The sequence below is a fragment of the Zootoca vivipara genome, chromosome 2, assembly GCF_963506605.1.
Source record: "Zootoca vivipara chromosome 2, rZooViv1.1, whole genome shotgun sequence".
Taxonomy (NCBI): Eukaryota; Metazoa; Chordata; class Lepidosauria; order Squamata; family Lacertidae; genus Zootoca; species Zootoca vivipara.
This window is the reverse complement of record NC_083277.1, coordinates 68,916,217-68,926,177: the sequence shown is the minus strand read 5'-3', so window position 1 is coordinate 68,926,177 and position 9,961 is coordinate 68,916,217. Positions and strand designations below refer to the sequence as shown.

At 41.1% G+C, this 9,961-nt stretch overlaps 1 long non-coding RNA gene across 1 annotated transcript; it reads right to left on the bottom strand.

Moving 5' to 3' along the window:
* Positions 1-1,964: 1,964 nt before the first annotated feature.
* Positions 1,965-2,330, bottom strand: LOC132591630 (uncharacterized). The gene is made up of 3 exons (XR_009557066.1): positions 2,288-2,330; positions 2,102-2,198; positions 1,965-2,015 (listed from the first exon to the last, which is right to left on the bottom strand). It is a non-coding gene; the product is annotated as an uncharacterized LOC132591630 (long non-coding RNA).
* Between the last annotated feature and the right edge of the window lie 7,631 nt (positions 2,331-9,961).

Here is a 9,961-nt window from a genome sequence, read left to right as displayed (position 1 = left end):
GTGCACACATTTTGACCAGGTCATCCATCTCAAAGCAGAAGGCTCTGTTGGCACAATCATGCCTCTTCTCCATGCTTATAGTGTTGCCTTTGCCAATGTGTGCCCTCCAGAAGTTTTGGGCTACAAATCTCATCAGCCCCAGCCAGTTCCAATGTTGGGGTTGATGGTAGTTGGAGTACAACACATCCGGAGGGCACCACATTGGCAGAAGCACCTATAGTTAATATCTGGAAAGATCTCAAGTTGTGAACTACTGGATATGTCAGTGTAATTGTTTTATGGAATGCCATATTTCTTTTGAGCCTTATGAGCAGCAGATATGTTTTATTTTAATAGCCACCGTCAAAGTTTTCACAGTCTATAACGAAGCCCAGTGTTCTTTATAATAATTATTTAAACTCCCGCGTGATTTATAGCCCTTGTGCATTTTTCATGGTCCAATTTAGCCTCCTCCTAAAATATTTCGTTAAATTTGTGTGCCGCTTATAATGATATATACACCCCATTATTAAAAACAAACCCATTACGTTGCTGCTAAAAAAAAGTGTTTTATGTGTGTAAACTAAGACACACTATGCAATGTCAACATCACTTTCAAGCACTCATTGATATATGGGGACCTAATGCAGTTCTATGCATAATGTCAAAAAAGGGGGGTGCAGTTGGAATTTAATAGCATCCTGGCAGTGAATTCTTTTGGAGAGAAGCAAATTTGGGCAAAGTTCACCAGCCGGAAAAAGAGCCTTAATTTAAACCAGCACAAGAAGCAGAAATGGAACAAACAAAAATAAAAATGGAATTTTATATAGTACCTTGTCTGAAACACTAAAAGCCTTCATGAATAGTGCATATCACTATACACTATGCCCAAAGAGAACAAAGAATGGGAAAACAAAACTTTTACAGTTTAAGGATGTAGTATGAAGAAGAAAGAGGTTCACTAAAAGCAGCCACATTGACAAGGTTGAACATGTTAATCAGTTCCTATGAATCTTTTTCACAGTATTTGAATTCATTGGTGCCAATCATGAACTTTTCACAACCAAAACAATGAACGTGACAAGAATCAGGATTTGGAAAATGCGTCAATCATTAAATTAAGCAATGCCCTGCAGGATGAGATGCAGACAGTAGATAATAACTTGTGCATTATCAAATAATCACAATAAAAACTTTGTTTTTGACATCATTTGAGATAGTTAATATGGTTTTCCTCTGGAGGCTGTTTGATTTTTTGGAATTCTAAAAAAAATGATCACATACTGGTTAGTCAGGAGCATTTAAGCTGCAGTTTACTACATTGGACATTGCAGGAAATTGTGGTTTAACACATCACAATTCTTATTCAAAACCTGGAAAGAAGAAGAGGAGTGATGGGGAGAACTGAGGAGGAAATATGTTGGTTCAAATTTCATACTCGGACTGCTCTACTCAGAGATACTGTAGTTACCTCTGAATTGGGCCATTGTTTATGAACATATTGTTCCATGTCATCATGTTCTTCAGTAACTAACAAGATTTGTTTCATTTTTCATGACTCTGACAATCATTCCAATTTCCCAAAAGAAAATTTGAATTTTTTAAATCTATGCATGCATGTGTTACTTTCTCAGCACCACGGAGTACCCGAGCCTTGAATTATCCTGGAATAATGGGCTAATGCTGCCAATTTCTTCAAAAGTCCAATGCAATACAAGCAGCACGCAAGGGCACAAGATTCAATCAAGTTTCAATCAAGTATTATTAGTACAAAAAGAAAACAATAAGAGAACCATATACAAATGCTGACACAGAAGCCAAAACCAAATGTCAAGCAGATAGCATATACAAATAAATACCGAAAGGCAAACCAGTCTTTATGGTCTTAGAGGCTATGTAGCGGTCAGCAAAGTGGCAGCAGGTCGAATGAAGTGTCAATAATAGACAGGCTGCCGGCGTTTTTCACCTGTTTCGCCCATATGACGGGCTTCTTCAGTAGTTTCTCCTTCTGCTTTCTGTTATGTTTAATACATTCACTGGTGGTATAAACCAGGTCTTATTAGTATTCAAACTAAATTGCTAATATACATCTAAACAAACAAATATCAAAGGCAGTACTTACAATTTGTATGAAACCACTTATCTTGGCTTAGGCCACAATGCTCAAGTTCTTATTTCGAAAGGTTCTCTCATGCAGCTTTGATACATTTACATATTCACTGGTGATATAAATCAAATTCTAATTATTATTTAGACTAATACAGTAGTACAATTTCTAAAGTACATGTACATATAAAGAAATACTTACATTTCTTATGTTCAGAGTTTTCTTAGTTTGAGCATGTATTGACTAAGCAAAAATCCTGTGTTTGGAGCACACTTATATACAAAAGGTTGGTTCACCTGTGAACCAACCTTTTGTATATAAGTGTGCTCCAAACACACTTGGTTTATACCACCAGTGAATGTATTAAACGTAACAGAAAGCAGAAGGAGAAACTACTGAAGAAGCCCGTCATATGGGTGAAACAGGTGAAAAACGCTGGCAGCCTGTCTATTATTGACACTTCATTCGACCTGCTGCCACTTTGCTGACCGCTACATAGCCTCAAAGACCATAAAGACTGGTTTGCCTTTCGGTATTTATTTGTACATGCTATCTGCTTGACGTTTGGTTTTGGCTTCTGTGTCAGCATTTGTATATGGTTCTCTTATTGTTTTCTTTTTGTACTAATAATACTTGATTGAAACTTGAATTATCCTGGAGCTTCTTGCTGCAACTTAAAATACATATTTTTACAAATAGGTTTTTTTTAAAAAAATAGAATTGATATATTAGTCAAAAACATATATGGAGCTTGACATATCATGATAATAATCCATTTTAAGTGGGTGCCATGCCCTGCCCAGTCTATTTGGGATTTGATTCTGACTGAGGAGTCTTTCCTGGCATATCCCATTCTCAAAATTGCTGAGCTAGAGATGAATGAAAGGAAGACTCCTGGGAAGCCTTTCATAGGGTCTCAGACCTAGAAAACTGCTACACATACATACTTGTGCCAGCATACAGGGATGCTGGAGATCACGGGAACTACTTCGCTGCAAAGCTCACAGGAGCAGCCCTCTGCCCCATCTCCATAAAGGTAAAGGGACTCCTGACCATTAGGTCCAGTCGCGGACGACTTGGGTTGCGGCGCTCATCTCGCGTTATTGGCCAAGGGAGCCGGCGTACAGCTTCCGGGTCATGTGGCCAGCATGACAAAGCCACTCCTGGCGAACCAGAGCAGTGCACGGAAACACTGTTTACCTTCCCGCCAGAGCAGTACCTATTTATCTACTTGCACTTTGACGTGCTTTGAAACTGCTAGGTTGGCAGGAGCAGGGACCAAGCAACGGGAGCTCACCCCGTAGCGGGATGAAATGTTGTTAAACATTCATTCATTCATTCATTCATTCATTCATTTATTCATTTGCCCCAGCCACTCTGGGCAGCTTCCAGCATATATAAAAACACAATAAAACATTAAACCCTATTCAGGGCTGTCTTCAAATGTTTCCTAAATGTTATATACAGTAATTACTTTCCTTTCCATGGTTCTAAGCAGGATCCCCAAATTCACTTTAAATTTAACATAAGGAGCTGTTTGGTGTGGGATGGGGACTCTAATTCAGAGCACTGGGAGTGGAAATCCAAATAAAATATGTATCCAATGATGTACAACCATACAGCGCTTCTCTCCCAAGCAGTGGCTTACAATCCACTAATTAGTAGTAGAAAAACCTATTCAGGAGCAGGGACCAAGCAATGGGAGCTCACCCTGTTGCGAGGATTCGAACCGCCAACCTTCTGATCGGCAAGCCCTAGGCTCTGTGGTTTAACCCACAGCACCACGTGTGTCCCCATCTCCATAAGTTAAGCAAATAAGGAAGGTTCCTACCTGGCTCAAACAACAGATGCTATGTGGAGTATGGCAAATCTCGTAAGAGTAGTGGATAGATGTTAGATCAGGATCTCTGAGTGATTTACAGCAGATCAGCAAGAGTTTCTTATTCCCAATTGTTTAACTCAAACAAAAGGGCTTCCCCCTACAAAAGGGAAAGGAAAGAAAGAAGCTGATAAAACAAAAGAACGTGGCAGGAAATCTGGAGTGGATTTTTGTGTGAAAGGTCTACACACAAAACAAGCTCTTGGGCTGCACATATGTTCAGACATACCAAGTTCCTTAATAAATGTTCATTTATTTAAAAAGAACATGATTGCATTAATATCCCATTATTAATTCCATGATTACCCTATTAAAAGGGACATATGGATAAAATCCCAGAGGTATGATTCACTACTGCCTAGAGAATCCTGGCTCTGGGATAAAATCCATTTGTAATGAGGTAATGTATGCCCAAGATCAAACAGGAATATATTCCAAATAAACAGGTAAGAGTGCCTCCCGTTGCTGAAGTTGTACATTCCAGGACTCTGGTTTCCTTTAAGATGAAACATTTCCCATTCAAAATGTATCTTGATTTTTCTATGGTTACTGAAACCACGAATACCTATTGCTTCTGATAAAATCCGCTTGTCCTTCCCACTGCAGATAGATGTGGCTCATAATGTCTTGCCTTTTAAGTCCATACTATTGAAAGCTGTAGTGCAAATAAAGATGAATGCTATCTCTTTCAAAGACAGCACAAAACCAGCACTCACTCCTTCAAGGAACTGAACAATACTTATCACTACTGCCTGGAATCCTATTTAAGCCTACATAAATTTTCATTTATGGTTTTCTCTTCTTAAACCCTGTCTCTAGAACTTTTGCCATTTTTAAACTTGCCTATCAGCATAAGATTTGTATCTGTGATAGAAAAATGGCCACTACTAGACTGGCAGATCCAATATCAATTTTGAGGAGCTAGGAAACAGCTTTCTGTATTTATGTATAGGCAAAAGGTTTGAGATTTGGTCAGCAGGGGAATAAAAAGTTCAGCCACTGAAAATTACCAAAGGTTTAAGGTCATTGCCTTTTGAAGCATCCAACAACAGCTTCCTACATAGGTTTTCATTCTTCCCCCACACCCATTTCATTCTACTAAATATATGTCTAAATATAGCAAGAAGTCAAATAACAGTTTTACCCCTTAGGTCACTCATCAATTCTGGCTTCTACCAGAAGCAAATTGGTTGTTCCCTTTAATGCAAATTTGAGAGGCCTACTATATTAAATATCTGTTGTCACCATTAATTGGCTGGTCCTGTACAACGGGAGGGAAAAGCTGGTGGTTCAAGGGCCTGATTTGGCCCCACAAAGTCTTCTCTGGTGGGCCCCCCAGCCCCCTGACCAGATAGATGAGCAGTAGGGGGACAGACGGACAGAGAAGCATTGTATCTGTGTCTCTGTTTCTCTCTCACCGCCCCATTTCCAAGCACGGTGGGCGGGTGGGCGCCGCGCACAGCGTGGCTGCCACAGGCGCTCTGCGCAGCGGACCGGTCGGCCAGCGGGCGGGCGCAACTCGCGGCGCCCTCCTGGCGGGCTGGCGCCGTGGTGCCACAGGCGTCACCCAGCCTGGCCGTAGGGCCAGCCCTGCTTCTAAGGTCATCATTTTCGCTTGCCACGAATATCCCAAACAAAATAAAATGTCCTAACTATCCAAATAGAACAGTATTTGAAATGAGATGACAGGTGTTTTTAACTGTACAGCCGTTTGGTTCACTAAAGCTTTATGTGATCAATTGATCCACTGAGTGGGATCATGGGAAAATGATACATTTAAAAAAAAATGCACAGTATGGGACATGTGCCCCTCACCCCTAGGCAATTGATTAGATCCAGAAGCACTTGTGATGGAGGAGCTATCTCCATCAGCAGACAGCTGTTTCTGATGAAAGAAGCTCTTCTAGATACAGCCCTATGTCTACTGCCTTTTCAAAAATTCCAGTCTCTTTTAAACTTTTGGTATTTAACACCACCCAGTTGAAAGAATAAGGGCCACCTCATTTAGGAGTTAAACTAATTTCCATTTTTATTCATATCTTTCAAATCAAAACCCCATCACAAGGAAAATGTTCTTAAAAGAAAGATTCATGAATTATGTTAAATTAGATGGGGTCATAACTGAACCGTTCTGAAAGTTCCAGCAGCCCTAGCTAGCTATTTTCTTTTATTTGCTCATAAACATTAATGGGGGAAAGTCTGTGGACTAAAAAGAGAAAGAAAAGAAAATGCCACTTGAAAGAGAAAGGCATTATAAAATAGAGCTCTGAGGGTTTTTTATTTTTTGTTTGTTTGTTTTTTAAAAAAATGCTTTCAGGAAATAATGTTCAGTACAATCTTCCATTGGAGGTTGCCCTCAGTCTGGCTTTTGCCAGCCCCCTTTAGCAAGCTTTAGCCAGTGGCCTAAACCAGGCATCCCCAAACTGCGGCCCTCCAAATGTTTTGGCCTACAACTCCCATGATCCCTAGCTAACAGAACCAGTGGTCGGGGAAGATGGGAATTGTAGTCCAAAACATCTGGAGGGCCAAAGTTTGGGGATGCCTGGCCTAAACTGTCAGCTTCCTCCATCTCCTTAGTCTCAGAGCTGCCTTTAGGAAGAAGGGGGATTGAGCACAACAGTACTATTAGTTGTCTGTCTTTCATTAACTCTGGTTCCCCCACTGTTGACCTCCCTGCCTTCTGCCCTACCAGCTCCAGCGTGCACCAACCACCACTTGCAACCTTTATTCAAGTTAATTAATAATATTTATTTATACATACATACATACATACATACATACATACCCTGCCCATCTGGCTGGTTTTCTCCAACCCACTAAGTGGCTTCCAGCACATATAAAAACATGCTAAACCTCAAACATCTAAAGCTACTTGATATAGGACTGCCTTCAGATGTCTTCTAAAAGTTGTGTAGTTCTTTATCTCCTTGTCATAGGTGAGGAATCCAGGATTGAAACTCTGATGAAATTAGGAATTATCAAAAGAATCAAATATAGAAACAGTTTGTACATACTTTCCAAATAACCTCGGCCAGGGTCAAGTCATCTCCTGATGTGAATCAGTGTCACTTCTTGACTTTGTCCCAACTGAAGGATTTTTGTCTCTCCCAGTTCCAGGGAAATGGCAGTCAGATTAATGAGTCCCTTCATCAGTGGATATTTGGCTGGTCCAGTAGAGGTATACCTATTATTGAGTTAATCACCTGTTGCAGAATCCACCTGTAAAATAAAATGGCAGCCTAGAGGGGGCTCAGGTATATATAATAAGTGTTATGTAATTGTGCTCTCATCCTAAAATTCAAAGTGGCTTTCCAGCCTGTGTTAGTTATTCATTCTTCATGTACTGTTGATAATTTAAAGTTGCTACCTATTAAGTGTTTTCCAGAAGGATTATATTCACCAACTCTCACCATAGATAATTTATGTATCACCCTACCACCTTGACCTGCAGTGCACAGCCAGCTTCTCATAATATAATAAAATGCTTTCAGCATTCAAGATGCTTTACATAATACAATAATTTCACCAAAAATTCAATTAAAAGAGTTTAAACAAAGGAAAGGGGGGATGGGAAGGCAATATATAGTAAAAGTACACAAAGGTGGATCTCCTGACACTTTGAGGGTAAAAAGATCCTCATGTATCTTGTCAAATATCTGGATGGTGAAGGGCCACTACTTAGAGGTAGAAGATGGTCCTAGTTTCAATCCCCAGATTTGGTGGGGAGAGAGACCCCTATCTGAAAATCTGGAAAGCCTCTGACAGTCAGCGTAGATAATGTTGAGATAAATGGTATGACGATCTGACTCAGTCTAAGGCACTTCCCTATGTTCCTATGGTGGAATACAAATATCCGTGAAGAGTAAAATCCATACTGATGGACCTTCTATAGTAAAACAAAACAAAACCAAAAACAAGCAATTACCAGGCACCTAACAGGACACCTTCAGGAGAAGAAAAGGTCTGGAGGGGAGAACCTAAGACGGTTGGGTGATGCCTTGTATGCCTCCTTCCAGCAACTCCTGCAGCCAAGCTAGTGCCAAGTGTATTGTTCTGCTTTCCTTTTGACCACATCAGTGAGGCCTAGAGGGGAGTCTTGTCATCTGGGCAGCCTGCGACCTCCATATACACTGCCCAGGCTTGTGCCCAGGGAAGGTGCTGTTAACTCAGCAAAAACAACACGGGAGGCAGCAGTTGTGAGTTACCAGTCTCTGAAGCCAAAACAGGTGCTGTGATTCACCAGTGATTTGGCTTCACCCCCAGAAGCACTCTCCGTTCTCTCTTGAAACAGACAGATGCCAACAAAAACAATACTGGGTCACCAAATAGCACGTGGCGATTTAAAAAATGACATAATAGTTGTCGTAGAATCTATGAGCTTGGCCCTAGGTGTTTTGTTCTATTTGGCTATAAAGAGGATGTGTTGCTGACAATAGCCATGGTCACCTAGTCCACAGAGTGCATGCCAAAGATGGCTGGGGAAGGGGAGGCTGTAGTTTAGTTTGGTCAGACACATGTTGGTAGCTTCGAGAACACTGTCCAACCATCTCATCCTCTGTCGTCCCCTTCTCCTTGTGCCCTCCATCTTTCCCAACATCAGGGTCTTTTCCAGGGAGTCTTCTCTTCTCATGAGGTGGCCAAAGTATTGGAGCCTCAGCTTCACGATCTGTCCTTCCAGTGAGCACTCAGGGCTGATTTCCTTAAGAATGGATAGGTTTGATCTTCTTGCAGTCCATGGGACTCTCAAGAGTCTCCTCCAGCACCATAATTCAAAAGCATCAATTCTTCGGCGATCAGCCTTCTTTATGGTCCAGCTCTCACTTTCATACATCACTACTGGGAAAACCATAGCTTTAACTATACGGACCTTTGTCGGCAAGGTGATGTCTCTGCTTTTTAAGATGCTGTCTAGGTTTGTCAATGCAGGACATCCTTTAGCAAGTGGCTAAACTCAAATGTATCTCCCCCCCCCCTATCTAATAACTTCTACCACAGTAATCTAATTGCTGGGTAATGATTATATAGATGGGTGGATGTATAAATAGATAAAATAATTGCTGGCTCCAGGATGGGGTAGGCAGGCATTGCACCACTCAAAGGACCCACCTCAACTGGAAGAAGCAGGGCATGAAAACAGAGATATTCTAGCATAAAATGGAAAGCACAGCACTATTGTGATGGTGGGCCCTGTGTTTGTCTTCAGGCCTTGGCAAATGCCCACTCATCCCACCCTTTAAGAACCACATGGACAGAGACAGACAGAGAAATAGTTGTCTGTCACATAGCCATGATATAGCATAGTGGAATTAATCACTATAGAATTAGCTGGTGTTAGGGGTGTTAGGGGAGGGATAGTACCTTTGGTAGGCAACACATTATGCTCCTTCTCAGGTAGTTTGTCCACCTTTGGTTCCCACCTTGTAGCCCAGGACCTCCACACACACTGCCCAGGCTTGCGCCCTGGGGAGGCCACTTTGGTGCTGCTAGTGCAGCAGTTTGACTTCACCCCTGGAGGCACACTCCATTGTCTCTCAAGACAGGCGAATGCCAACTATAGAATTAGGTAGTGTCCCATTTTGTTTAACAAAAGTTTGTAATATGTCAGCTTATATGTATATCCTTGGTGATAGAAGTTTATCCATGAGCAAAGTTTCCACATGATTTGGTATTATTATTATGAAAGAGCACAGCAAGAGCTTTCTCTCCTCAGTACTATCAAATTTATCCACAGATTTGCAAGCCAGCCCTGATGTTTTGAACATCCAAGGGACTTCTATTTACATAGCATTCCGCCAAACTCTCCGGGTTATATTTTGTGGTTCTAAAAGTTGAGATTTTTCACTACTACCAAGTTGCGGTATAAAATTAAAACGACACACATGCCAAATTCATATTCATTATTCTTTGCCATTGAACTGTTAATCATCTGTCCTGCTGTAAGAATGCCAGTGGTATAAGCATTTAAGTTAACTGTATAACCATTTCATTTAAAATTC